Genomic DNA, 25,467 nt, shown 5'->3' on the forward strand with positions numbered 1-25,467 from the left:
CACGTAGCACGTGAACTTTATTACGAGCAGGCAGATGATTATTAGTGCCTCGTATACAACCTAATAACTGCAAGTCTGCCAGTACGAGACTCTCGTTATTAAATAAGGGAAAGAGGTGTATACCTAAAGGCTCATTTTTCCATGTTTTGACACAATATTAATGAGATATAACAGACAGTAATGCCAAGAAATGCACAGGAGAAGTTATTAGAACCAATGGGATGTAAATAAGAAAGAAAAGTGGGTGAAAAAATAACCAGCCGTGAGCAGGAAGCGAACCTACGACCTTCAAAAACACGTTCGATGCTCTAACCACTGAGCTATAACAGCGGCCTTCCCTCCAGCCACTTTTTTGGGTTTCTATGTGAATTCAGATGTAGGAGTGTCAGTCAGCGCCATGTGTAAGCCAAGAGACGAGTGTGAAACACTCTTTTATGCGCATATGTGGCGTCACGTATTACGGGAACTTTTACACGAGCGGGCAGCTGATTAATAGTCCTTCGTATAAAACCTAATGACACCAAGTCTGCCAGTACGAGCCTCTCGTTATTGAATAAGGGAAAGAGGTGTATACCTAAGGGCTCATTTTTCCATGTTTTGACACAATAATTATGAGATCTAACAGAAAGTAATGCCAAGGAATGTACAGGGGAAGTTATTACAACCAATGAAATGTAAATAAGAAAGAAAAGTGGGTGAAAAAATAACCAGCCGTGAGCAGGAATTGAACCGACGACCTTCGAATAACGCGTTCGACGCTCTAACCACTGACCTATCACAGTGGCCTTGCCTCCATCCCCTTTTTTGGTGTTAACGTGAATTTAGAAGTGGGAGTGTCAGTCAGCGTCATCTATAAGCCAAGCGACGAGTGTGAAACTCTCTTTATTGGCATACGTGGCGTCACGTAGCACGTGAACTTTATTACGAGCAGGCAGCTGATTAATAGTCCCTCGTATACAACCTAATGTCACCAAGTCTGCCAGTACGAGACCCTCAGTAATGAATAAAGGAAAGAAGTGTATACCTAAGAGCTCGTTTTTCCATGTTTTGACACAATAATAATGATATCTAACAGACAGTAATGCCAAGGAATATACAGTTGAAGTTATTGGAACCAATGGAATGTAAATAGGAAAGAAAAGTGGGTGAAAAAATAACCAGCCATGAGCAGGAATTGAACCTCCAACTTTCGAATAACGCCTTCGACGCTCTAACCACTGACCTATCACTGCGGCCTTCCCTCCATCCACTTTTTTGGGTTTATATGTGAATTTAGAAGTAGGAGTGTCAGTCATCGCCATCTATAGGCCAAGCGACGAGTGTGAAACACTCTTTTATGCGCATATGTGGCGTCACGTAGCACGTGAAATTTATTACGAGTGGGCAGCTCATTGATAGTCCCTCGTATAAAACCTAATGACACCAAGTCTGCCAGTAAGAGACTCTCGTTAATGAAAAAGGGAAAGAAGTGTATACCTAAGGGCTAATTTTTTCTTGTTTTGACACAATATTAAAGAGATATAACAGACAGGAATGCCAAGGAATACACAGTTGAAGTTATTGGAACCAATGGAATGTAAATAGGAAAGAAAAGTGGGTGAAAAAATAACCAGCCATGAGCAGGAATTGAACCTCCAACTTTCGAATAACGCGTTCGACGCTATAACCACTGACCTATCACAGCGGCCTTCCCTCCATCCACTTTTTTGGGGTTTTTATGTGAATTTAGAGTGTCAGTCAGCGCCATCTATAAGCCAAGCGACGAGTGTGAAACTCTCTTTTATTGGCATACGTGGCGTCACGTAGCACGTGAACTTTATTACGAGCAGGCAGCTGATTAATAGTCCCTCGTATAAACCTAATGACACCAAGTCTGCCAGTACGAGACCCTCGGTAATGAATAAAAGGAAAGAAGTGCATACCTTGGGCTTGTTTTTCCGTGTTTTGACACAATAATAATGATATTTAACAGAGAGTAATGCCAAGGAATGTACAGGGGAAGTTATTAGAACCAATGGAATGTAAAAAAGGAAGAAAAGTGGGTGAAAAAATAAAGAGCCGTGAGCAGGAATGGAGCCTACGACCTTCGAATAACACGTACGGTGCTTTAACCACTGAGCTATGACAGCGGCCTTCCCTCCGTCCACTTTTTGGGGTTTATATGTGAATTTAGATGTAGGAGTGTCGGTCAGCGCCATCTATAGGCCAAGCGACGAGTGTGAAACACTTATGCGCATATGTGGCGTCACGTAGCACGTGAACTTTATTACGAGCGGGCAGCTGATTAATAGTCCCTCGTATGCAACCTAATGACACCAAATCTGCCAGTACAAGACCCTCGTTAATGAATAAGGGAATGAAGTGTTTACCTAAGGGCTCGTTTTTCCGTGCTTTGACACAATAATTATGAGATCTAACCGACAGTAATGCCAAGGAATGTACAGGGGAAGTCATTGGAACCAATAGAATGTAAATAAGAAAGAAAAGTGGGTGAAAAAATAACCAGCCGTGAGCAGGAATCGAGCCTACGACCTTCGAATACCACGTTCGATGCTCTAACCACTGAGCTACCACAGCAGCCATACCTCCATCTACTTTTTTGGGGTTTATATGTGAATTTAGAAGTAGGAGTGTCTGTCAGCGTAATTTATGGGCCAAGCGACGAGTGTGAAACACTTCTTTAGTGCATATGTGGCGTCACGTAGCACCTGAACTTTATTACGAGGGGACAGCTGATTATTAGTCTCTCGTATACAACCTAATGACACCAAGTCTGCCAGTACGAGACTCTCCTTAATGAATAAGGGAAAGAAGTGTATACCTAAGGGCTCATTTTTCCATGTTTTGACACAATACTAATGAGATCTAACAGACAGTCATGCCAAGGAATGCACAGGGGAAGTTAGTAGAACCAATGGAGTGTAAATGAGAAAGAATACTGAGTGAAAAAAAACCAGCCGTGAGCAGGAATCGAAGCTACGACCTTCGAATAACGCGTTCGATGCTCTAACCACTGAGCTATCACAGAGGCCTTCCCTCCATCCACTTTTTTGGGTTTATTTGTGAATTTAGAAGTAGGAGTGCCAGTCAGCGCCATCTATAAGCCAAGCAACGAGTGTGAAACACTCTTTTATGCGCAATGTGGCGTCACGTAGCACGTGAACTTTAATACGAGCGGGCAGCTGATTAATAGTCCCTCGTGTAAAACCTAATGACACCAAGTCTGCCAGTACGAGACTCTCATTAATGAATAAGGGAAAGAAGTGTATACCTAACGGCTCAGTTTTCCATGTTTTGAGACAGTAATTAAAAGATCTAACAGACAGTAATGCCAAGGAATGTACAGGTGAAGTTATTAGAACCAATGGAATGTAAACAAGAAAGAAAAGTGGGTGAAAAAATAACCAGCCGTGAGCAGGAATATAACCTACGACCTTCGAATAACGCGTTCGATGCTCTAACCACTGAGCTATCACAGCGGCCTTCCCTCCATCCACTTTTCGGGTTTATATGTGAATTTAGAAGTAGGAGTGTCAGTCAGCGCAATCTATAAGCCAAGCGACGAGTGTGAAACACTCTTTTATGCGCATATGTGGCGTGACGTAGCACGCGAACTTTAATACGAGCGGGCAGCTGATTAATAGTCCCTCGTATAAAACCTAATGACACCAAGTCTGCTAATACGAGACTCTCGTTAATGAATAAGGGAAAGAAGTGTATACCTAAGGGCTCGATTTTCGATGTTTTGACACAATGTTAATGAGATCTAAAACAGTAATGCCAAGGAATGCACAGGGGAAGTTATTAGAGCCAATGGGATGTAAGTGATAAAGAAAAGTGGGTGAAAAAATAACCAGCCGTAAGAGGAATCGAACCTACGACCTTCGAATAACGCATTCGATGCACTAACCACTGAGCTATCACAGCGGCCTTCCCTCCATCCACTTTTTTGGGTTTATATGTGAATTTAGAAGTAGGAGTGTCAGTAAGCGCCATCTATAGGCCAAGCGACGAGTAAACACTCTTTTATGCGCATATTTGGTGTCACGTAGCACGTGAACTTTATTACGAGCGGGCAGCTGATTGATAGTCCCTCGTATAAAACCTAATGACACCAAGTCGGCCAGTACGAGACTCTCGTTATTGAATAAGGGAAAGAGGTGTATACCTAAGGGCTCATATCCATGTTTTGACAATATAATAATGAGATCTAGCAGACAGTAATGCCAAGGAATGCACACGGGAAGTTATTAGTACCAATGGGTTGTATATGAGAAAGAAAAGTGGGTGAAAAAATAACCAGCCGTAAGAGGAATCGAACCTACGACCTTCGAATACGTGTTCGATGCTCTAACCACTCAGCTATCACAGCGGCCTTTGCTCTAGCCACTTTTTTTAGTTTATATGTGAATTTAGAAGCAGGAGTGTCAGTCAGCGCCATCTATAAGCCAAGCGACGAGTGTGAAACACTCTTTTATGCGCATATGTGGCGTCACTTAGCACGTGAACTTTAAAACGAGCGGGCAGCTGATTAATAGTCCTTTGTAAAAAAACCTAATGACACCAAGTCTGCCAGTAAGAGACTCTCGTTAATGAATTATGGTAAGAAGTGTATACCTAAGGGCTCAATTTTTCATGTTTTGACACAAACTTAAAGAGATCTAACAGATAGTGATGCCAAGGAAATTACAGAGGAAGTTATTAGAACCAATGGGATGTAAATAAGAAAGAAAAGTGGGTGAAAAAATAACCAGCCGTGAGCAGGAATTGAACCTATGACCTTCGAATAACGCCTTCGACGCTCTAACCACTGACCTATCACAGCGGCCTTCCCTCCATCAGCTTTTTTGGGGTTTATATATGAATTTAGAAGTGGGAGTGTCAGTCAGCGCCATCTATAAGTGAAGCGACGAGTGTGAAACTCTCTTTTATTGGCATACGTGGCGTCCCGTAGCACGTGAACTTTATTACGAGTGGGCGGCTGAATAATCGTCCCTCGTATACAACCTAATGACACCAAATCTGCCAGTACGAGACCCTCAGTAATGAATAAAGGAGAGAAGTGTATACCTAAGAGCTCGTTTTTCCGTGTTTTGACACAATATTAATGATATCTAACAGACAGTAATGCCAAGGAATGTACAGGAAAAGTGATTAGAACCAATGGAATGTAATTAAGAAAGAAAAGTGGGTGCAAATATAACCAGCCGTGAGCAGGAATCGAGCCTACGACCTTCGAATAACACGTTCGATGCTCTAACCACTGAGCTATTACAGCGGCCTTCCCTCCATCCACTTTTTTGGGTTTATATGTGAATTTAGAAGTAGGAGTGTCAGTCAGCGCCATCTATAGGCCAAGCGACGAGTGTGAAACACTCTCTTATGCGCATATGTGGCGTCACGTAGCACGTGAACTTTATTACGAGTGGGCAACTCATTGATAGTCCCTCGTATAAAACCTAATGACACCAAGTCTGCCAGTGAGATACTCTCGTTAATGAATAGGGAAACGAGTGTTTACCCAAGGGCTCGTTTTTCCATGTTTTGACACAATAATAATGAGATCTAACAGACAGTAATGACGAGGAATTTACAGGGAAAGTTATTAGAACCAATGGAATGTAAATAAGAAAGAAAAGTGGGTGAAAAAATAATAACCAGCCGTGAGCAGGAATCGAACCTACGACCTTCGAATTAAGCGTTCGATGCTCTAACCACTGAGATATCTCAGCTTTTTTTTTCTTTACTTCGAGGGGAAGTTATTAGACCTTCGTATGAAACCTAATGACACCAAGTTTGCCAGTAAGAGACTCTTGTTAATGAATAAGGGAAAGAAGTGTATACTTAAGGGCTCAATTTTTCATGTTTTGACACAATATTAAAGAGATCTAACAGACAGCAATGCCAAGGAATGTACAGGGGAAGTTATTAGAACCAATGGAAGGAAGGAAAGGAAAGAAGGAAAATTGAGGGGAAAGAAAGGCAAGGAGGTTAACCAGCCTATAGGCAGCCGGTTTGCTACCCTGCGCATGGGGGAGGGATGGGGGAGATGAAAGAGAGCAGAGAGGGAAGATAGAAACAGCACATGTGGCAGCACATGCGCGCACACTCAGTCATAGTCCAGTCTTGTCTTTCGCGGTGTGTGACATTGCTGTTACAGTTGCTTGTTCAAGTCGGTGTCGCGTAGGAATTTCAACAGAGCTTTCGTCGCCTTCTGTTGCAGTGTCTTCTCTCGGGCCCTTGACAGAATAGTGTCCACAGATATTTGGCTGTTGTCGATGCGCGCAAAAGCAGACGCCAGTGACTGTCTCTGGATTTCATACAATGGACAGTCACACAGGATGTGGTGTAGCGTCTCTTCGCAATGACAGGCATCGCAGAGAGCGTTGTCGGCCATTCCTATGACAAAGGAGTAAGATTTTGTAAATGCCACTCCTAGCCATACGCGAAGAAGTAGGATGGCTTCTTTTCGGTCGAGTCCAGTGGGCATGCGGAGATCCATCAAATAGGACAGGTGGTGTTGACGATTCGTATCGATGCTTGGTGGGCAAAATAGTGAAAACGTGAATTCACGCGCAAGTCGTCGAAGATTACTGGCAGCATCAGTCCTCGAAAGTGGTATGGCTTCTTTTCGTGTTCCTTCAAGGGCTGCCCGCGCGGCAGTATCGGCATGTTCGTTTCCTGTGATGCCGCAATGACTTGGCAGCCATTGAAGCGTCACATGATGCCCTTTCTCGAGTAAAGTGTGGAGAAGGCATCGAATTTCGAAAACAAGCTGTTCGTACGGGCCGCGACGCAGTGCTGAAAGCACAGATTATAGGGCAGCCCTTGAGTCGCTGAAAATTGACCATTCTTGCGGTGGTTCCCGATTGACCACACAGAGTGCAGCGCGCAAAGCAGCTAGTTCCGCTGCTGTAGATGCCGTGGAGTGGTCAGTCCTAAAGCTGATGGTAACACCTCTTGCTGGGATAACTACTGCCCCTGACAAACGCTGGTGGTTCGTGGAACCATCGGTGTATACATGTATGCTGTCTGAATATTTCTCGTGCAAAAGAATAAGAGACAGTTGTTTCAGCACGGGTGACGAAAACTCAGATTTCCTCCGGATCCCTGGTACACTAAGATGCACTGTGGGTCGAATAAGACACCAAGGTGGTATGGATGGTTTAGATGCATGAGTGAAGCCCGAGGGAAGTTTGTCGTTGTATTTCATGATAATTTTGGCGAACGATGCTTGGCGCCTCTCTGAAGGCAACAGTGCAAGGTGATGGCCGGGGGCACGTGCGAAGTGTCGGATGTGCGTTCTCAGGACTTCTACAACAATGTGAGTTTGTATCGGATAGTCACCAGCAATTGCAATTGTTGCTTCTGTTGACGTACATCTGGGCAGACCGAGGCACACTCTCAGCGCTTGGGCTTGTACTGCCTGTAAAACACGAACATTGGTCTTGCAGGTATTGCTAAGCACAGGCAAGCTATATCTGAGGAAACCGAGAAACAGGGCCCTGTAGAGCTTCATCATTGCGTCTACTGACATCCCCCACGTCTTTCCTGCCAGGAACTTGAACAGTTGAGAAATAGCGGTCAGGCGCTTCTTCATATAGGTCACATGCGGACTCCAACAGAGGTCCCTATCAATAATGATGCCCAGAAACCGGTGGGTTTTGGCGTAAGAAATCGGTCGCCCGCAGATTGAGATGACATAAGAGTCATTGCTTTGCGAGTGAAAGCCACCAGCGCGCATTTTTCTGATGATATGCTGAGACCTTGTTTGAACAAGTAGTTGGCAATCATAGTTGCTGCTTTTTGAAGCCGGGAACGTATCTGAGGACGTGTGACTGCCAATGTCCAGACACAGATGTCGTCTGCGTATATTGATATTTTAATGGTGCTTGGCAAGTATTCAGCAAGGCCAATTAGTGCAAGATTGAATAGCGTCGGGCTAAAAACTCCGCCTTGAGGAACACCCCTGGAAGTATAGCGTCGCGTAGTTGGGCCATCTTCTGTTAACACAAAGAATGATCTTGCAGCCAGGTAACTCGAAATCCACCGAAAGACTCGACCACCAAGGCCAACCACCGCAAGAGCACCCAAAATGGCTTCATGTAGTACATTATCATAAGCGCCTTTCACATCTAGAAACAAAGCTGCAGATAGTCGCTTACGGGATCTTTCGTGCTGAACGCACGAAACTAGATCAACGACATTGTCAATAGAAGAGCGGTCGCGTCGGAAACCAGCCATTGAATTCGGATAAATCTTGTAGTGTTCAAGATACCACTCCAGGCGGCCTAGTATCATCCGTTCCAAGAATTGAATGCGCCGGTTCTCGTTAGAACCAATGGAATGTAAATAAGAAAGAAAAGTAGGTGAAAAAATAACCAGCCGTGAGCAGGAATTGAACCTACGACCTTCGAATAACGCGTTCGACGCTCTAACCACTGGGCTATCACAGCGGCCTTCCCTCCAGCCACTTTTTTGGTGTTAATAGGTGAATTTAGAAGTAGGAGTGTCAGTCAGCGCCATCTATAAGCCAAGCGACGAGTGTGAAACACTCTTTTATGCGCTTATGTGGCGTCACGTAGCACGTGAACTTTATTACGAGTGGGCAGCTGATTAATAGTCCTTCGTATAAAACCTAATGACACCAAATCTGCCTGTACGAGACCCTCGTTAAGCAATAAGGGAAAGAAGTGTTTACCTAAGGGCTCGTTTTTCCGTGTTTTGACAAAATAATAATGAGATCTAACAGACAGTAATGCCGAGGAATGTACAAGGGAAGTTATTAGAACCAATGGAATGTAAATAAAAAAGAAAATTGCGTGAAAAAAACCCAGCCGTGAGCAGGAATCGAGCATACGACCTTCGAATAACGCGTTCGACGCTCTAACCACTCAGCTATCACAGCGCCCTTCCCTCCAGCGACTTTTTTGGGTTTATATGTGAATTTATAAGTAGGAGTGTCAGTCAGCGCCATCTATAAGTCAAGCGACGAGTGTGAAACACTATTTTATGCGCATATGTGGCGTCACGTAGCACATGAACTTTAATACAAGCGGGCAGCTGATAATTAGTCCCTCGTATAAAACCTAATGACTCCAAGTCTGCCAGTACGAGACCCTCGTTAATGTATAGGGGAAAGAAGTGTATACCTGAGGGCTTGTTTTTCCGTGTTTTGACACAATAATTATGAGATCTAACAGACAGTAATGCCAAGGATTGTACAAGGGAAGTTATTACAACCAATGGAATGTAAATAAGAAACAAAAGTTGGTGAAAAAATAACCAGCCGTGAGCAGGAATTGAACCTATGACCTTCGAATAACGCGTTCGACGCTCTAACCACTGACCTATCACAGCGGCCTTCCGTGCATCCACTTTTTTGGTGTTTATATGTGAATTTTGAAGTGGGAGTGTCAGTCAGCGCCACCTATAAGCCAAGCGACGAGTGTGAAACACTCTTTTATTGGCATATGTGGCGTCACGTAGCACGTGAACTTTATTACGAGCAGCCAGCTGATTAATAGTCTCTCGTATACAACATAATGACACCAAGTCTGCCAGTACGAGACCCTCGGTAAAAAATAAAGGAAAGAAGCTTATACGTAAGGGCTCGTTTTTTCGTGTTTTGACACAATAATATTGAAATCTAACAGAGACATAATGCCAAGGAATGTACAGGGGAAGTTATTAAAACCAACGGAATGTAAATAAGAAAGAAAAGTGGGTGAAAAAATAACCAGCCGTGAGCAGGATCCGAACCTACGACCTTCGAATAACGCGTTCGACGCTCAAACCACTGACCTATCACAGCGGACTTCCCTCCATCCACTCTGTTTGGGTTTATATGTGAATTTAGAAGTAGGAGTGTCAGTGAGCGGCTTCTATAGGCCAAGCGACGAGTGTGAAACACTCTTTCATGCGCATATGTGGCGTCACGTAGCACGTGAACTTTATTACGAGCGGGCAGCTGATTGATAGTCCCTCAGATAAAACCTAATGACACCAAGTCTGCCCGTACGAGACTATTGTTATTGAATAAGGAAAAAGGGTGTATACCTAAGGGCTTATTTTTCCATGTTTTGACACAATATTAATGAGTTCTAACAGACAATAATGCCAAGGAATGCACAGGGAAAGTTATTAGAACCAATGGGATGTGAATGAGAAAGAAAAGTGGGTGAAAAACTAACCAGCCGTGAGCATGAATCGAATCTACAAATCTTCGAATAACGCGTTCGACGCTCAAACCACTGACCTATCACAGCGGCCTTTCCTCCATCCACTTTTTTGGTATTAATAGGTGAATTTAGAAGTAGGAGTGTCAGTCAGCGCTATATATAAGCCAAGCGACGAGTGTGAAACACTCTTTTTTGCGCATATGTGGTGTCACGTAGCGCGTGAATATTATTACGAGCGGGCAGCTGATTAGGAGTCCCTCGTATACAACCTAATGACACCAAATCTGCCAGTACAAGACCCCCGTTAATGAAAAAGGGAAAGAAGTGTTTACCTAAGGGCTCGTTTTTCCGTGTTTTGACACAATAATAATGAGATCTAACCGACAGTAATGCCGAGGAATGTACAGGGGAAGTTATTAGAACCAATGGAATGTAAATAAAAAAGAAAAGTGGGTGAAAAAATAACCAGCCGTGAGCAGGACTCGAGCCTACGACCTTCGAATAACGCGTTCGATGCTGTAACCACTGAGCTATCACAGCGGCCTTTATTCCATCCACTTTGTTTGGGTTTATATGTGAATTTTGAAGTAGGAGTGCAGTCAGCGCCATCTATAAGCCAAGCGACGAGTGTGAAACACTCTTTTATGTGCATATGTGACGTCACATAGCACGTGAACTTTAATACGAGCGGGCAGCTGAATAATAGTTCTTCGTATAAAACCTAATGACACCAAGTCTGCCAGTAAGAGACTCTCGGTAATGAATAAGGGAAAGAAGTGTATACATAAGGACTCATTTTAGGGGCGAAGCTCCTTAGGGCGTGGGCTGTGCGTCCCCTGTAGCCTGTATGTAGCCACCTCTAGTTTAGTTCTTTCAGTGTTCACTAGATGGCGGTACCGTCCCCTGTATGTAGCCACCTCTAGTTTAGTTCTTGCAGTGTTCACTAGATGGCGGTACCGTCTCCTGTATGTAGCCACCTCTCGTTTGTTCTTGTAGTGTTTACTAGATGGTGGTACTTGTAGCTGATGATGAAAAGATGCAAGATGTTATAAACTAGAAAGCGGTACTTGTAGTTGATTAAAGACGCGAGATCCTATAAAATAGGAATGATGTCATATATGGCGCGTGTCATTGGTTGAAGGCAATCGTTCGATTTAGTGCGGCGACGTACGCTAGGGGGAGCGATGTAATAAAATCGAGTGGGCAAAATGTACAGAGGATTCATGGTTCACCAGGTTTACTTCCGGAGCTTCGCCCACTCATCATCATTCACTTCGTGGATATGGCGGAATTTGTTTCCATGTTTGGACACAATAATAAAGAGATCTAACCGACAGCAATGCCAAGGAATGTACAGGGAAAGTTATTAGAACCAATGGAATGTAAATAAGAAAGAAAAGTGGGTGAAAAAATAACCAGCCGTGAGCAGGAATTGAACCTACGACATTCGAATAACGCGTTCAACGCTCTAACCATTGACCTATCACAGCGGCCTTCCCTGCATCCACTTTTTTGGGGTTTATATGTGAATTTTGATGTGGGTGTGTCAGTCACCGCCATCTATAAGCCAAGCGACGAGTGTGAAACACTCTTTTATTGGCATATGTGGCGTCACGTAGCACGTGAACTTTCTTACGAGCGGGCAGCTGATTAATAGTCCCTTATATACAACCTAATGACACCAAGTCCGCCAGTACAAGACCCTCGTTAATGAATAAGGGAAAGAAGCGTTTACCTAAGGGCTCGTTTTTCCGTGTTTTGACACAATATTGATGAGATCTAACAGACAGTAATGGCAAGGAATGTACAGGGGAAGTTAGTAGAACCACTAGAATGTAAATAAGAAAGAAAAGTGGGTGAAAAAATAACCAGCCGTGAGCAGGAATTGAACCTACGACCTTTGAATATCGCGTTCGACGCTCTAACCACTGAGCTATCACAGCGCCCTTCCCTCAGCCATTTTTTTCGGCTTATATGTGAATTTAGAAGTAGGAGTGTCATTCAGCGCCTTCTATAAGCCAAGCGACGAGTGTGAAACACTCTTTAATGCGCATATGTGACGTCACATAGCACGTGAACTTTAATACGAGCGGGCAGCTGATTAATAGTCCTTCGTATAAAACCTAATGACACCAAGTCTGCCAGTAAGAGACTCTCGTTAATGAATAAGGGAAAGAAGTGTATACATAAGGGCTCTTTTTTCCATGTTTTGACACAATATTAAAGCGATCTAACAGACAGCATTGCCAAGCAATGTACAGGGGAAGTTATTAGAACCAATGGAATGTAATTAAGAAAGAAAAGTGGGTGAAAAAATAACCAGCCGTGAGCAGGAATTGAACCTACGACCTTCGAATAACGCGTTCGACGCTCTAACCACTGACCTATCACAGCGGCCTTCACTCCATCCACTTTGTTTGAGTTTATATGGGAATTCAGAAGTAGGAGTATCAGTCAGCACCATCTATAAGCCAAGCGACGAGTGTGAAACACAGTTTTATGCGCATATATGGCGTCACGTAGCACGTGAACTTTATTACGAGTGGGCAGCTGATTAATAGTCCCTCGTATACAACCTAATGACACCGAATCTGCCAGTACAAGACCCTCGTTAATGAATAAGGGAAAGTAGTGTTTACCTAAAGGCTCGTTTTTCCGTGTTTTGACACAATAATAATGAGATCTAACAGACAGTAATGCCGAGGAATGTACAGGGGAAGTTATTAGAACCGATGGAATGTAAATAAGAAAGAAAGGTGGGTGAAAAAATAACCAGCCGTGAGCAGGAACCGAGCCTAAGACCTTCGAATAACACGTTCGATGCTCTAAACACTGAGTTATCACAGCGACCTTCACTCCATCCACTTTTTTGTGTTTATATGCGAATTTAGAAGTAGGAGTGTCAGTCAGCGTCATCTATAAGCCAAGCGACGAGTGTGAAACACCCTTTTATGCGCATATGTGGCGTCACGTAGCACGTGAACTGTAATACGAGCGGGCAGCTGATTAATAGTCCCTCGTATAAAACCTAATGACTTCAAGTCTGCCAGTACGAGACTCTCGTTAATGAATAAGGGAAAGAAGTGTATACCTAAGGGCTCATTTTTTCATGTTTTGACACAATATTAAAGAGATCTAACAGACAGTAATGCCAAGGAATGTACAGGGGAAGTTATTAGAACCAATGGAATGTATATAAGAAAGAAAAGTGGGTGAAAAAATAAACAGCCGTGACCAGGAATTGAACCTACGACCTTCGAATAAAGCGTTCGACGCTCTAACCACTGACCTATCACAGCGGCCTTCCCCTAATCCACTTTTTTGGGGTTTATATGTGAATTTAGAATTGGGAGTGTCAGTCAGTGCAATCTATAAGCCAAGCGACGAGTGTGAAACACTCTTTTATTGGCATATGTGGCGTCACGTAGCACGTGAAATTTATTACGAGCAGCCAGCTGATTAATAGTCCCTCGAATACAACCTAATGACACCAAGTCTGCCAGTACGAGACCCTCGGTAAAAAATGAAGGAAAGAGGTGTATACCTATGGGCTCGTTTTTCCGTGTTTTTACATCATAATAATGCTTTCTAACAGACAGTAATGCCAAGGAATGTACAGGGGAAGTTATTAGAACCAATGGAATGTAAATAAGAAAGAAAAGTGGGTGAAAAATTAACCAGCCGTGAGCAGGAATTGAACCTACGACCTTTGAATATCGCGTTCGACGCTCTAACCACTGAGCTATCACAGCGCCCTTCCCTCAGCCAATTGTTTGGGCTTATATGTGAATTCAGAAGTAGGAGTGTCATTCAGCGCCATCTATAAGCCAAGCGACGAGTGTGAAACACTCTTTTATGCGCATATGTGACGTCACATAGCACGTGAACTTTAATACGAGCGGGCAGCTGATTAATAGTCCTTCGTATAAAACCTAATGACACCAAGTCTGCCAGTAAGAGACTCTCGTTAATGAATAAGAGAAAGAAGTGTATGGATAAGGGCTCATTTTTCCATGTTTTGACACAATATTAAAGAGATCTAACAGACAGCAATGCCAAGCAATGTACAGGGGAAGTTATTAGAACCAATGGAATGTAAAAAAGAAAGAAAAGTGGGTGAAAAAATAACCAGCCGTGAGCAGGAATTGAACCTACGACCTTCGAATAACGCGCAGCGGCCTTCCCTGCATCCACTTTTTTGGGGTTTATATGTGAATTTTGAAGTGGGAGTGTCAGTCAGCGCCATCTATAAGCGAAGCGACGAGTGTGGAACACTCTTATATTGGCATATGTGGCATCACGTAGCACGTGAGCTTTATTACGAGCGGGCAGCTGATTAATAGTCCCTTGTATACAACCTCATGACACCAAGTCTGCCTGTACAAGACCCTCGTTAATAAATAAGGGAAAGAAGTGTTTACCTAAGGGCTCGTTTTTCCGTGTTTTGACACAATATTGAAGAGATCTAACAGACAGTAATGCCAAGGAATGTACAGGGGAAGTTAGTAGAACCAATGGAATGTAAATAAGAAAGAAAAGTGGGTGAAAAAATAACCAGCCGTGAGCAGGAATCGAGCCTACGACCTTCGAATAACGCGTTTCATGCTCTAACCACTAAGCTATCACAGCGGCCTTCACTCCATCCACTTTGTTTGAGTTTATATGGGAATTTAGAAGTAGGAGTATCAGTCAGCACCATCTATAAGCCAAGCGACGAGTGTGAAACACAATTTTATGCGCATATATGGCGTCACGTAGCACGTGAACTTTATTACGAGTGGGCAGCTGATTAATAGTCCCTCGTATACAACCTAATGACACCGAATCTGCCAGTACAAGACCCTCGTTAATGAATAAGAGAAAGAAGTGTTTACCCAAGGGCTCGTTTTTCGTGTTTTGACACAATAATGATGAGATCTAACAGACAGTAATACCGAGGATTGTACAGGGGAATTTATTAGAACCAATGGAATGTAAATAAGAAAGAAAGGTGGGTGAAAAAATAACCAGCCGTGAGCAGGAATCGAGCCTAAGACCTTCGAATAACGCGTTCGATGCTCTAACCACTGAGTTATCACAGCGACCTTCACTCCATCCACTTTTTTGTGTTTATATGTGAATTTAGAAGAAGGAGTGTCAGTCAGTGTCATCTATAAGCCAAGCGACGAGTGTGAAACACTCTTTTATGCGCATATGTGGAGTCACGTAGCACGTGAACTTTAATACGAGCGGGCAGCTGATTAATAGTGCCTCGTATAACACGTAATGACTCCAAGTCTGCCAGTACGAGACTCTCGTTAATGAATAAGGAAAAGAAGTGTATACCTAACGGCTCATTTTTCCATGTTTGGCACAATATTAAAGAAATCTAACAGACAGAAATGCCAAGGAATGTACAGGGGAAGTTATTAGAACCAATGGAATGTAAACAAGAAAGAAAAGTGGGTGAAAAAATAACCAGCCGTGAGCAGGAATTGAACCTACCACCTTCGAATAACGCGTTCGACGCTCTAACCACTGAGCTATCACAGCGGCCTTCCCTCAGCCAATTTTTTTGTTTATATGTGAATTTAGAAGTAGGAGTGTCAGTCAGCGCCATCTATAAGCCAAGCGACGAGTGTGAAACACTCTTTTATGCGCATATGTGGCGTCACGTAGCACGTGAACTTTAATACGAGCGGGCAGCTGATTAATAGTCCTTCGTATGAAACCTAATGACACCAAGTCTGCCAGTAAGAGACTCTCGTTAATGAATAAGGGAAAGAAGTGTATACCTAAGGGCTCATTTTCCCATGTTTTGACACAATAATAAAGAGATCTAACAGACAGCAATGCCAAGGAATGAACAGGGGAAGTTATTACAACCAATGGAATGTAAATAAGAAAGAAATGTAGGTGAAAAAATAACCAGCCGTGAGCAGGAATTGAACCTACGACCTTAGAATAACGCGTTCGACGCTCTAACCACTGACCTATCACAGCGGCGTTCCCTCCATCCACTTTTTCGGGGTTTATATGTGAATGTAGAAGTGGGAGTGTTAGTCAGCGCCATCTATAAGCCAAGCGACGAGTGTGGAACACGCTTATATTGGCATATGTGGCGTCACGTAGCACGTGAGCTTTATAACGAGTGGGCAGCTGATTAATAGTCCCTTGTATACAACCTGATGACACCGAATTTGCCAGTACAAGACCCTCGTTAATGAGTAAGGAAAAGAAGTGTATACCTAAGGGCTCATTTTTCCATGTTTTGACACAATAATAATGAGATCTAACAGACAGTAATGCCGAGGAATGTACAGGCGAAGTTATTAGAACCAAAGGAATGTAAATAAGAAACAAAAGTGGGTGAAAAAATAACCAGCCGTTATTACGAGTGGGCAGCTGATTAATAGTCCCTCGTATACAACCTAATGACACCAAATCTGCTAGTACAAGACCCTCGTTAATGAATAAGGGAAAGAAGTGTTTACCTAAGGGCTCGTTTTTCCGTGTTTTGACACAATAATAATGAGATCTAACAGACAGTAATGCCGAGGAATGTACAGGGGAAGTTATTAGAACCAATGGAATGTAAATAAGAAAGAAAAGTGGTTGAAAAAATAACCAGCCGTGAGCAGGAATCGAGCCTAATACCTTCGAATAACGCGTTCGATGCTCTAACCACTGAGTTATCACAGTGACCTTCACTCCATCCACTTTTTTGTGTTTATATGTGACTTTAGAAGTAGGAGTGTCAGTCAGCGCCATTTATAAGCCAAGCGACGAGTGTGAAACACTCTTTTATGTGCATATGTGGCGTCACGAAGCACGTGAACTTTAATACGAGCGGGCAGCTGATTAATAGTTTCTCGTATAAAACCTAATGACTCCAAGTCTGCCAGTACGAGACTCTCGTTAATGAATAAGGGAAAGAAGTGTATACCTAAGGGCTCATTTTTCCATGTTTTGACACAATAATAATGAGATCTAACAGACAGTAATGCCGAGGAATGTACAGGCGAAGTTATTAGAACCAAAGGAATGTAAATAAGAAACAAAAGTGGGTGAAAAAATAACCAGCCGTGAGCAGGAATTGAACCTACGACCTTCAAATAACGCGTTGGACGCTCTAACCACTGAGCTATCACAGCGCGCTTCCCTCAGCCAATTTTTTGGGTTTATATGTGAATTTAGAAGTAGGAGTGTCAGTCAGCTCCATCTATAAGCCAAGCGACGAGTGTGAAACACTCTTTTATGCGCATATGTGGCGTCACGTAGCACGTGAACTTTAATACGAGCGGGCAGCTGATTAATAGTCCTTCGTATAAAACCTAATGACACCAAGTCTGCCAGTACAAGACCCTCGTTAATGAATACGGGAAACAAGTGTTTACCTAAGGGCTCGTTTTTCCGTGTTTTGACACAAAAATAATGAGATCTAACAGACAGTAATGCCAAGGAATGTACAGGGGAAGTTATTAGAACCAATGGAATGTAAACAAGAAAGAAATGTGGGTGAAAAAATAACCAGCCGTGAGCAGGAATTGAACCTACGACCTTAATATAACGCGTTCAACGCTCTAACCACTGAGCTATCACAGCGGCTTTCCCTCAGCCAATTTTTTGGGTTTTTATGTGAATTTAGAAGTAGGAGTGTCAGTCAGCGCCATCTATAAGCCAAGCGACGAGTGTGAAACACTATTTTATGCGCATATGTGGCGTCACGTAGCACGTGAACGAGCGGGCAGCTGATTAATAGTCCTTCGTATGAAACCTAATGACACCAAGTCTGCCAGTACGAGACCCTCGGTAAAAAATAAAGGAAAGAAGTGTATACCTAAGGGCTCGTTTTTCCGTGTTTTTACACAATGTTGAAGAGATCTAACAGACAGTAATGCCAAGGAATGTACAGGGGAAGTCAGTAGAACCAATGGAATGTAAATAAGAAAGAAAAGTGGGTGAAAAAATAACCAGCCGTGAGCAGGAATCGAGCCTACGACCTTCGAATAACGCGTTTCATGCTCTAACCACTAAGCTATCACAGCGGCCTTCAATCCATCCACTTTGTTTGAGTTTATATGGGAATTTAGAAGTAGGAGTATCAGTCAGCACCATCTATAAGCCAAGCGACGAGTGTGAAACACAATTTTATGCGCATATATGGCGTCACGTAGCACGTGAACTTTATTACGAGTGGGCAGCTGATTAATAGTCCCTCGTATACAACCTAATGACACCGAATCTGCCAGTACAAGACCCTCATTATTGAATAAGAGAAAGAAGTGTTTACCCAAGGGCTCGTTTTTCGTGTTTTGACACAATAATAATGAGATCTAACAGACAGTAATGACGAGGATTGTACAGGGGAATTTATTAGAACCAATGGAATGTAAATAAGAAAGAAAGGTGGGTGAAAAAATAACCAGCCGTGAGCAGGAATCGAGTCTAAGACCTTCCAATAACGCGTTCGATGCTCTAACCACTGAGTTATCACAGCGACCTTCACTCCATCCACTTTTTTGTGTTTATATGTGAATTTAGAAGAAGGAGTGTCAGTCAGCGTCATCTATAAGCCAAGCGACGAGTGTGAAACACTCTTTTATGCGCATATGTGGCGTCACGTAGCACGTGAACTTTAATACGAGCGGGCAGCTGATTAATAGTGCCTCGTATAAAACCTAATGACTCCAAGTCTGCCAGTAAGAGACTCTCGTTAATGAATAAGGGAAAGAAGTGTATACCTAAGGGCTCATTTTTCCATGTTTTGACACAATAATAAAGAGATCTATCAGACAGCAATGCCAAGGAATGTACAGGGGAAGTTATTACAACCAATGGATTGTAAATAAGAAAGAAATGTAGGTGAAAAAATAACCAGCCGTGAGCAGTAATTGAACCTACGACCTTAGAATAACGCGTTCGATGCTCTAACCACTGACCTATCACAGCGGCGTTCCCTCCATCCACTTTTTTGGGGTTTATATGTGAATGTAGAAGTGGGAGTGTTAGTCAGCGCCATCTATAAGCGAAGCGACGAGTGTGGAACACTCTTATATTGGCATATGTGGCGTGACGTAGCAAGTGAGCTTTATTACGAGTGGGCAGCTGATTAATAGTCCCTCGTATACAACCTGATGACACCGAATCTGCCAGTACAAGACCCTCGTTAATGAATAAGAAAAAGAAGTGTATACCTAAGGGCTCATTTTTCCATGTTTTGACAAAATAATATTGAGATCTAACAGACAGTAATGCCGAGGAATATACAGGCGAAGTTATTAGAACCAAAGGATTGTAAATAAGAAACAAAAGTGGGTGAAAAAATAACCAGCCGTTATTATGAGTGGGCAGCTGATTAATAGTCCCTCGTATACAACCTAATGACACCAAGTCTGCTAGTACAAGACCCTCGTTAATGAATAAGGGAAAGAAGTGTTTACCTAAGGGCTCGTTTTTCCGTGTTTTGACACAATAATAATGAGATCTAACAGACAGTAATGCCGAGGAATATACAGGGGAAGTTATTAGAACCGATGGAATGTAAATAAGAAAGAAAAGTGGTTGAAAAAATAAACAGCCGTGAGCAGGAATCGAGCCTAATACCTCCGAATAACGCGTTCGATGCTCTAACCACTGAGTTATCACAGTGACCTTCACTCCATCCACTTTTTTGTGTTTATAAGTGAATTTAGAAGTAGGAGTGTCAGTCAGCACCATCTATAAGCCAAGCGACGAGTGTGAAACTCAAACTTATGCGCATATATGGCGTCACGTAGCACGTGAACTTTATTACGAGTGGGCAGCTGATTAATAGTTCCTCGTATACAACATAATGACACCAAATCTGCTAGTACAATACCCTCGTTAATGAATAAGGGAAAGAAGTGTTTACCTAAGGGCTCGTTTTTCCGTGTTTTGACACAATAATAATGAGATCTAACAGACAGTAATGCCGAGGAATGTACTGGGGAAGTTATTAGAACCAATGGAATGTAAATAAGAAAGAAAAGTGGTTGAAAAAATAACCAGCCGTGAGCAGGAATCGAGCCTAATACCTTCGAATAACGCGTTCGATGCTCTAACCACTGAGTTATCACAGTGACCTTCACTCCATCCACTTTTTTGTGTTTATAAGTGAATTTAGAAGTAGGAGTGTCAGTCAGCGCCATTTATAAGCCAAGCGACGAGTGTGAAACACTCTTTTATGCACATATGTGGCGTCACGTAGCACGTGAACTTTAATCCGAGCGGGCCGCTGATTAATAGTCCCTCGTATAAAACCTAATGACTCCAAGTCTGCCAGTACGAGACTCTCGTTAATGAATAAGGGAAAGAAGTGTATACCTAAGGGCTCATTTTTACAAGTTTTGACACAAGATTAAAGAGATCTAACAGACAGTAATGCCAAGGAATGTACAGGGGAAGTCAGTAGAACCAATGGAATGTAAATAAGAAAGAAAAGTGGGTGAAAAAATAACCAGCCGTGAGCAGGAATCGAGCCTACGACCTTCGAATAACGCGTTTCATGCTCTAACCACTAAGCTATCACAGCGGCCTTCAATCCATCCACTTTGTTTGAGTTTATATGGGAATTTAGAAGTAGGAGTATCAGTCAGCACCATCTATAAGCCAAGCGACGAGTGTGAAACACAATTTTATGCGCATATATGGCGTCACGTAGCACGTGAACTTTATTACGAGTGGGCAGCTGATTAATAGTCCCTCGTATACAACCTAATGACACCGAATCTGCCAGTACAAGACCCTCATTATTGAATAAGAGAAAGAAGTGTTTACCCAAGGGCTCGTTTTTCGTGTTTTGACACAATAATAATGAGATCTAACAGACAGTAATGACGAGGATTGTACAGGGGAATTTATTAGAACCAATGGAATGTAAATAAGAAAGAAAGGTGGGTGAAAAAATAACCAGCCGTGAGCAGGAATCGAGTCTAAGACCTTCCAATAACGCGTTCGATGCTCTAACCACTGAGTTATCACAGCGACCTTCACTCCATCCACTTTTTTGTGTTTATATGTGAATTTAGAAGAAGGAGTGTCAGTCAGCGTCATCTATAAGCCAAGCGACGAGTGTGAAACACTCTTTTATGCGCATATGTGGCGTCACGTAGCACGTGAACTTTAATACGAGCGGGCAGCTGATTAATAGTGCCTCGTATAAAACCTAATGACTCCAAGTCTGCCAGTAAGAGACTCTCGTTAATGAATAAGGGAAAGAAGTGTATACCTAAGGGCTCATTTTTCCATGTTTTGACACAATAATAAAGAGATCTATCAGACAGCAATGCCAAGGAATGTACAGGGGAAGTTATTACAACCAATGGATTGTAAATAAGAAAGAAATGTAGGTGAAAAAATAACCAGCCGTGAGCAGTAATTGAACCTACGACCTTAGAATAACGCGTTCGATGCTCTAACCACTGACCTATCACAGCGGCGTTCCCTCCATCCACTTTTTTGGGGTTTATATGTGAATGTAGAAGTGGGAGTGTTAGTCAGCGCCATCTATAAGCGAAGCGACGAGTGTGGAACACTCTTATATTGGCATATGTGGCGTGACGTAGCAAGTGAGCTTTATTACGAGTGGGCAGCTGATTAATAGTCCCTCGTATACAACCTGATGACACCGAATCTGCCAGTACAAGACCCTCGTTAATGAATAAGAAAAAGAAGTGTATACCTAAGGGCTCATTTTTCCATGTTTTGACAAAATAATATTGAGATCTAACAGACAGTAATGCCGAGGAATATACAGGCGAAGTTATTAGAACCAAAGGATTGTAAATAAGAAACAAAAGTGGGTGAAAAAATAACCAGCCGTTATTATGAGTGGGCAGCTGATTAATAGTCCCTCGTATACAACCTAATGACACCAAGTCTGCTAGTACAAGACCCTCGTTAATGAATAAGGGAAAGAAGTGTTTACCTAAGGGCTCGTTTTTCCGTGTTTTGACACAATAATAATGAGATCTAACAGACAGTAATGCCGAGGAATATACAGGGGAAGTTATTAGAACCGATGGAATGTAAATAAGAAAGAAAAGTGGTTGAAAAAATAAACAGCCGTGAGCAGGAATCGAGCCTAATACCTCCGAATAACGCGTTCGATGCTCTAACCACTGAGTTATCACAGTGACCTTCACTCCATCCACTTTTTTGTGTTTATAAGTGAATTTAGAAGTAGGAGTGTCAGTCAGCACCATCTATAAGCCAAGCGACGAGTGTGAAACTCAAACTTATGCGCATATATGGCGTCACGTAGCACGTGAACTTTATTACGAGTGGGCAGCTGATTAATAGTTCCTCGTATACAACATAATGACACCAAATCTGCTAGTACAATACCCTCGTTAATGAATAAGGGAAAGAAGTGTTTACCTAAGGGCTCGTTTTTCCGTGTTTTGACACAATAATAATGAGATCTAACAGACAGTAATGCCGAGGAATGTACTGGGGAAGTTATTAGAACCAATGGAATGTAAATAAGAAAGAAAAGTGGTTGAAAAAATAACCAGCCGTGAGCAGGAATCGAGCCTAATACCTTCGAATAACGCGTTCGATGCTCTAACCACTGAGTTATCACAGTGACCTTCACTCCATCCACTTTTTTGTGTTTATAAGTGAATTTAGAAGTAGGAGTGTCAGTCAGCGCCATTTATAAGCCAAGCGACGAGTGTGAAACACTCTTTTATGCACATATGTGGCGTCACGTAGCACGTGAACTTTAATCCGAGCGGGCCGCTGATTAATAGTCCCTCGTATAAAACCTAATGACTCCAAGTCTGCCAGTACGAGACTCTCGTTAATGAATAAGGGAAAGAAGTGTATACCTAAGGGCTCATTTTTACAAGTTTTGACACAAGATTAAAGAGATCTAACAGACAGTAATGCCAAGGAATGTACAGGGGAAGTTATTAGAACCAATTGAGTGTAAATAAGAAAGAAAAGTGGGTGAAAAAATAACAAGCCATGAGCAGGAATCGAGCCTACGACCTTCAAATAACGCGTTTCATGCTCTAACCACTGAGCTATCACAGCGGCCTTCACTCCATCCACTTTGTATGAGTTTATATGGGAATTTAGAAGTAGGAGTATCAGTCAGCACAATCTATAAGCCAAACGACGAGTGTGAAACACAATTTTATGCGCATATATGGCGTCACGTAGCACGTGAACTTTATTACGAGTGGGCAGCTGATTAATAGTCCCTCGTATACAACCTAATGACACCAAATCTGCCAGTACAAGACCCTCGTTAATGAATAAGGGAAAGAAGTGTTTACCTAAGGGCTCGTTTTTCCATGTTTTGACACAATAATAATGAGATCTAACAGACAGTAATGCCGAGGAATGTACAGGGGAAGTTATTAAAACCAAAGGAATGTAAATAAGAAAGAAACGTGGGTGAAAAAATAACCAGCCGTGAGCAGGAATTGAGCCTACGACCTTCGAATAACGCGTTTGATGCTCTAACCACTGAGCTATCGCAGCGGCCTTCAATCCATCCACTTTGTTTGAGTTTATATGGGAATTCAGAAGTAGAAGTATCAGTCAGCACCATCTATAAGCCAAGCGACGAGTGTGAAACTCAAACTTATGCGCATATATGGCGTCACGTAGCACGTGAACTTTATTACGAGTGGGCAGCTGATTAATAGTCCCTCGTATACAACATAATGACACCAAATCTGCTAGTACAAGACCCTCGTTAATGAATAAGGGAAAGAAGTGTTTACCTAAGGGCTCGTTTTTCCGTGTTTTGACACAATATTAATGAGATCTAACAGACAGTAATGCCGAAAAATGTACAGGGGAAGTTATTAAAACCAATGGAATGTAAATAAGAAAGAAAAGTGGTTGAAAAAATACCCAGCCGTGAGCAGGAATCGAGCCTAATACCTTCGAATAACGCGTTCGATGCTCTAACCACTTTGTTATCACAGTGACCTTCACTCCATCCACTTTTTTGTGTTTGTATGTGAATTTAGAAGTAGGAGTGTCAGTCAGCGCCATTTATAAGCCAAGCGACGAGTGTTAAACACTCTTTTATGCGCATATGTGGCGTCACGTAGCACGTGAACTTTAATACGAGTGGGCAGCTGATTAATAGTTCCTCGTAAAGAACCTAATGACTCCAAGTCTGCCAGTACGAGACTCTCGTTAATGAATAAGGGAAAGAAGTGTATACCTAAGGGCTCATTTTTCCATGTTTTGACACAATAATAATGAGATCTAACAGACAGTAATGCCGAGGAATGTACAGGCGAAGTTATTAGAACCAAAGGAATGTAAATAAGAAACAAAAGTGTGTGAAAAAATAACCGGCCGTGAGCAGGAATTGAACCTACGACCTTCGAATAACGCGTTCAACGCTCTAACCACTGAGCTATCACAGCGGCTTTCCCTCACCCAATTTTTTGGGTTTATATGTGAATTTAGAAGTAGGAGTGTCAGTCAGCGCCATCTATAAGCCAAGCGACGAGTGTGAAACACTATTTTATGCGCATATGTGGCGTCACGTAGCACGTGAACGAGCGGGCAGCTGATTAATAGTCCTTCGTATGAAACCTAATGACACCAAGTCTGCCAGTACGAGACCCTCGGTAAAAAATAAAGGAAAGAAGTGTATACCTAAGGGCTCGTTTTTCCGTGTTTTGACACAATATTGAAGAGATCTAACAGACAGTAATGCCAAGGAATGTACAGGGGAAGTTAGTAGAACCAATGGAATGTAAATAAGAAAGAAAAGTGGGTGAAAAAATAACCAGCCGTGAGCAGGAATCGAGCCTACGACCTTCGAATAACGCGTTTCATGCTCTAACCACTGAGTTATCACAGCGACCTTCACTCCATCCACTTTTTTGTGTTTATATGTGAATTTAGAAGAAGGAGTGTCAGTCAGCGTCATCTATAAGCCAAGCGACGAGTGTGAAACACTCTTTTATGCGCATATGTGGCGTCACGTAGCACGTGAACTTTAATACGAGCGGGCAGCTGATTAATAGTGCCTCGTATAAAACCTAATGACTCCAAGTCTGCCAATACGAGACTCTCGTTAATGAATAAGGAAAAGAAGTGTATACCTAAGGGCTCATTTTTCCATGTTTTGACACAATAATAAAGAAATCTAACAGACAGTAATGCCAAGGAATGTACAGGGGAAGTTATTAGAACCAATGGAATGTAAACAAGAAAGAAAAGTGGGTGAAAAAATAACCAGCCGTGAGCAGGAATTGAACCTAAGACCTTCGAATAACGCGTTCGATGCTCTAACCACTGAGTT

The 25,467-nt window shown here is 42.5% G+C and overlaps 1 protein-coding gene and 2 non-coding genes across 3 annotated transcripts in view; 1 reads left to right on the forward strand and 2 right to left on the reverse strand.

Moving 5' to 3' along the window:
• Positions 1 to 25,467, forward strand: part of LOC142764763 (uncharacterized) — a 422,070-nt gene that overhangs the window by 18,427 nt on the left and 378,176 nt on the right. The gene's annotated exons all lie outside the window — the stretch shown is intronic.
• TRNAS-CGA (transfer RNA serine (anticodon CGA)) lies at positions 12,052 to 12,124 on the reverse strand. The gene has a single exon. It is a non-coding gene; the product is annotated as a tRNA-Ser (tRNA).
• On the reverse strand, positions 13,861 to 13,933 carry TRNAS-CGA (transfer RNA serine (anticodon CGA)). The gene has a single exon. It is a non-coding gene; the product is annotated as a tRNA-Ser (tRNA).

This window comes from Rhipicephalus microplus, chromosome 6 (assembly GCF_043290135.1).
Source record: "Rhipicephalus microplus isolate Deutch F79 chromosome 6, USDA_Rmic, whole genome shotgun sequence".
NCBI lineage: Eukaryota > Metazoa > Arthropoda > Arachnida > Ixodida > Ixodidae > Rhipicephalus > Rhipicephalus microplus.